Below are 5283 nucleotides of genomic sequence, written 5' to 3' on the forward strand. Positions count from 1 at the left end.
AGATTCCAGAGTCTAGTGCTCATTTCAAGACTGGTCAGGAAATAGGTTAGAAAAATGAATAAACAAAACAAAACAAACAAATATTCCACCATAAAAAAGTGGATTTCTAAGATTAACATAGAAGAAAATTATTTCAAAATATCTAAAAACAAAGATCAAAGATAAATAAAGCTTGAGTACACATTCAACTGGAGTTCCAGGAAGAGATGAATTAACAGTTTTAAAGAAAGAGTCAATTATTTTTTTCTTACAAAAGAAATGGCAACTTTTATTTCTCTGTTTCAGTGGTTTGCAATATGCCTTTCTGACTAAGGAAAAGGCAGGTCTGTGGGCAAGTCAGCCAAGACCACGGACACATGGACAGGCACAGGAAGCACCTCAGAGGCCAAAGCAATGCCAGAAGACTGCACCATCACCTGATCAACTTAGACAAATATCATCCAGGTTCTTTCTGGAAAGTGGGCATGAAACACTGTCACTTGAAGAAGAACTAAAGCTACTGTCCAACTATCAACTTTGATAAGCTGTGGATACTGGATCAGGTTTAATGCTGCCAAAGGCTAGGAGGGGTTTGGCCCTATCATTAATGTTGTTCAGTTGGGTTAGTACAAAGTCCTAGGAAAAGAGAAACTCCCCAAATACCAAGTTATTTAACAGAAGAGCAGAGGAAAAAAATTAGGGAGTTGGTGAAGCCTGTGTCCTTGTGGCATCAAAATCCAGTGTTATCAAATAAATCAAATGCCTTTACTAAAATAATAACACTAATAATAATATGAATCATAATTGAAAATCTTGGAAAAGAAATTAGAGCTATGGAAGAAAGAATTGAAAAATAATAAAAACTTATTACAAGAAGTACAAAACTTTGTCCATTTTAAATTTTAAAAGAAAACTGCACAAATATCTTGAAATCAGAGGGCAAAATGAAAATAGAAAAGATTTGCAGGTCACCTAATGAAATAAACACTTGGGGGATTTAAATAATAGATAAACAAATGAAAACACAAGTATATACACACCCATACATACATACATGCACAAGAAATAATTCAAGTAACAAGGAGCCACAATCAATACCGTGTAAGATTTAGTAACCCAAAAGACAAAGAAGAGAATTTAGAATATTTTATTTTAAAAAGAAAAGGCTGACAATCAAGAATAACCTACTTCACCAATTAAATATAATCTTGCAGGAGGAAAAAAATTTTGTTTGTTAATGAAATAAAACATTCCCATGTACTCCTGATGAAAAGATCAGAGATGTATAGCAACTTTGAAGTTGAAACACAGTTATTTTGTGCATGTAGATAATTTCCCCTTTTAATTTTTAATTTTTTAAAATTAAAACATTTTATTTTCAAAATATATACATGGACAATTTTTGACATTCACCCTTACAAAACTTTCTAATTTTTCCCTTCCCTTCCCTTTATCCCCTCCCCTGGTCAGCAAGTGATCCAATATATGTTAAACATGTGCAATACCTCTATACATATTTCCACAAATTTCATGATTTATTTTACAAATTTCATGCTTTACAAGAAATATCTGATCAAAAAAGGAAAACAATGAGAAAGAAAAAAATTCAAGCAAACAACAACAAAAAGAGTAAAAATATTATGTTGTGGTCCACATTCAGTTTCCACTGTTCTCCCTCTGGGTGCAGATGGCTTTCTTCATCACAAGATCATTGGGACTGGTCTGAATCACCTCATTGTCTACCAGAGCCATATCCATCAGAACTGATCATTGTAATCCAATTCTCCCTGTGCAGAGGGAGAACTGTTTGGTTCTGCAAATATGTATTGTATCTAGGATATACTGCAACATATTTAACATATATAGGACTGCTTGCCATCTTGGGGGGGGTGGACGGAGGGAGGGGAAAAAACAAAACATAAGCGATTGCAAGGGATAATGTTGTATAAAAATTATCCTGGCATGGATTCTGTCAATACAAAGTTATTATTAAATAAAATAAAATTAAAAAAAAAAGAACTGATCATTGTATAATCTTGTTGTTTCCATGTACAATGATCTTGTTCTGCTCATTTCATTTAGCATCAGTTCATGTAAGTCTCTTTAAAATCATCTTGCTGATCGTTTCTTATAGAACAATAATGTTCCATAACATTCATATATCATAACTTATTGAGCCATTCTCCAACTGATGGGCATCCACTCAGTTTCCAGTTTCTTGCTACTACAAAAAGAACTGCCACAAACATTTTTACACTTTTACGTCACTTTCCCTCCTTTAAGATCTCTTTGGGATATAAGCCCAGTAGAAATACTGCTGAGTCAAAGGCAAACACAGGTTTTAAGAGAAACATAAAAATAAATAAACATAGATGAAAAATCATAAGAAATTAAATGAGGGAAAAAGCCACTTACATTTAAATATGAAGAGGGGATATATGTGTATCTATTCAACCCCATCATCATCAAGGATCATAAATACTAATTTAACAAGATCTGGAAACTATCATGTACATATATATATTATATATACATATATATATATACACACACACCCCTACATGTATATGCACACGTATATTTTTATGTGTGTGTGTATATGTGCACATACACATATGCATGCAAACCAGGAGTGTATATATCTTGACTTCCCCTGACTCAGTATCACTTATAGCTAGCTCTGAGCCGTGTATACCACAAGAGAGAACACAATAAAGTATCCATATTTTATCACATGTAGATACTCTCAGGGCCTAATTAGTGCTTAAATTTGAAGGAAAGAATCTCAGTATTTATTTTGCTGCAAAAAACGTTGTATTTTTAACGGAATTGTGTATATCTGGTCTTTCTATTCCTTGCACATGATACTACATCCCCATCTCCATATCTTCATAATGGTCATCAACTATGCCTGGAATTCATTCCCTCTTTGTTTTCATCTCATATACTCACTTTCAGGAGACTCAGCTGAAATACAATCTTCCAACAAAGGATTTCCCTCATACCCTAAATTCCTCATGTTTTCCCATCCTAACTACCTTGTTTTTAAAAATATTTATTTTACATTCTAGTTCTAATCCTATGTGGCATAATTTGAAACAATTGATGTAAGCTGTAGGGAGGCACATTATACTTGGTATGGGGTGGAGAGGGAGGAGATGTCTAAAAATTAGACAGATCCAATTACAGGAGTTTAATGTGATGCCTCAGAATGAAGTGAATTCCACATTACTAATTATTTCTATGCTAAACCACAATGTGCAGTTGTTGTCAAGAATCTTATTCAGAAAGAGGGTGGAAATGCAATCTCCTGACAAGGGACCATAAAAAAGGTCACTTGATTCCTACTTGCTTCATGTAAGTTATCTAGAAAATGGTTATAATAATGTCTTGCTTCAGAAGATCATCATGACTAAGAAATGAGCTAATGAGTAGGACAAAGATTTATTATAATCATTTTAGGAATTGTTATGGAAGTCAAAATAAAATGCAAAAATAAAGTAAAATAACAAAAGTATAAAATAATAACAATAAAGTAAACAGCTAATCAGTATCACTTAATATTAATTATATATTCAAAAATCTAAAATTGAAAAAGAAGTTATGGATTATTATTCCCATTTTACAGATGAAGAAGTTGCAATGCAGGGAGGTTAAGTTACTTGCCCCTAAAAATTTTAAGTATCAGAGGTGAGACTCAAACCTATATACTGTGTTTACATTCTTTATTCTTTACAGGTTATCATGACAACCACCAAAGCTTTCAAAAAAACTTTCCTCTCAGCAATTCTGTAAGGTTCAAGTATTACTACTCATTATCATAATTCTTGTTTTTTTTTTTTTTTTTTTTAATGAGAAAGCTGAGAATTTGAATTGAAATGGAAAATAAAGATCCTGTTGTTCCATTCCCAGATTTTTAATTTAAGGAAACACAGAATTAAATTGCTTACCCCAGGTAAAGGATTAAATAGCAGAGCCAAGATAATCAACCAGATCTTTTAAGCTCTAATACAGTTTCTCTTTCTTTCACATATAAATAAGCTTAACTTAATATGGCTGTATAGAGGCATCTATATGTCTGAATGCATAGAGCTTCAGATCTGGAATCAGAAAGACCTGAATTCAAATTTAGTTCACTAGCTATGTGATATTGGACAAGTCACTTAATTCCTATTAACCTTAATCCATTGGAGATAGAAATAGCAAACCATGCAATTATCTTTGCCAAGAAAACCTTATGTACAGTATAGGTATATCATTGTTCACAGGATCATGATGCGTTGGACATGACAGCAATACAGCTATGCAAAAGGGTATGTGTTTCTCATTACTCTGTCATGACTTACTGTTACAGAATCATGATCATAGATCTTGATACTTTACCATTCTTTTGATTTAAAATTACTTCAATCAGTCTCATTTCCTTACAATATGGCTGATTGAAGGCCATCCATTAGAATTTCTGTGATATTTTAGGGGAAAACAAAACAAAACACAAACCAAACAAACCAGCAAACAAAAATCCTTGGCTAGATACTGATTATATCTGCTTTACTGATTTGCTAAAACTTGTGGATCCTGTCTCAGTATCTCAGTATTTCTTTTAATTTTACTTTCAATCTCATTGAACAATACCATTTAGTAAATTTATTTTCTAAACAATGGCACTGACAAATATGTGTAAACACTCTTTAGTCATTCACTCTTTAGTTAATAAGCATGTGGTTTACTTTTCTAAAGAATTTGATTCTGACACCACATAATCTGGTGGAAAGAGAGGTGCACTCATTACCTTCACTAGAGTTTTAGATTATGGAAAAAGTTGAGAGTTAACTTCTATACTGATATGCCTTTCACATTTTACATGCTCATGGAGGGATATAAAGGGAAAACCCATTTCACAAATCCCAAGCCAGGGATAATGGGCATGTAGACTCAGCTATGTGAGCTGTTGCACAATTGCTCCCTGGCTATGTACTACTACTCTCCCAGCTCCCTGCTTCTTTCACACATTCCTATATTCCCCCAAAACAGGCCCTTACTAAAGAGAGGGAATATATTTTTCATTATTCTGGTGGTTTTAAACACACTTCAGCCATCTCTAATCCCAGAAGCAAGCCAAAGGGAACTTCTCTTTTGCTTAGATCAGACTACCATTTTGGGAAGAATGCCCTCAAGTCCCTGATGAAATCCATTTTCACTGGTCACAAGATGGGAAAAAAAAATGGCAAATTTGCCAAGTCTGCCCAACTTGTGTCCAGGTGAATCCCAAAGATTCCATTAGCCACCACATACCATTTTTAA

General features: G+C 33.4%; 1 pseudogene; it reads left to right on the forward strand.

Moving 5' to 3' along the window:
* Positions 1–296: 296 nt before the first annotated feature.
* On the forward strand, positions 297–733 carry LOC127557225 (60S ribosomal protein L27a-like; annotated as a pseudogene).
* Positions 734–5283: the final 4550 nt, after the last annotated feature.

This window comes from Antechinus flavipes, chromosome 3, assembly GCF_016432865.1.
Source record: "Antechinus flavipes isolate AdamAnt ecotype Samford, QLD, Australia chromosome 3, AdamAnt_v2, whole genome shotgun sequence".
Classification (NCBI taxonomy): Eukaryota; Metazoa; Chordata; class Mammalia; order Dasyuromorphia; family Dasyuridae; genus Antechinus; species Antechinus flavipes.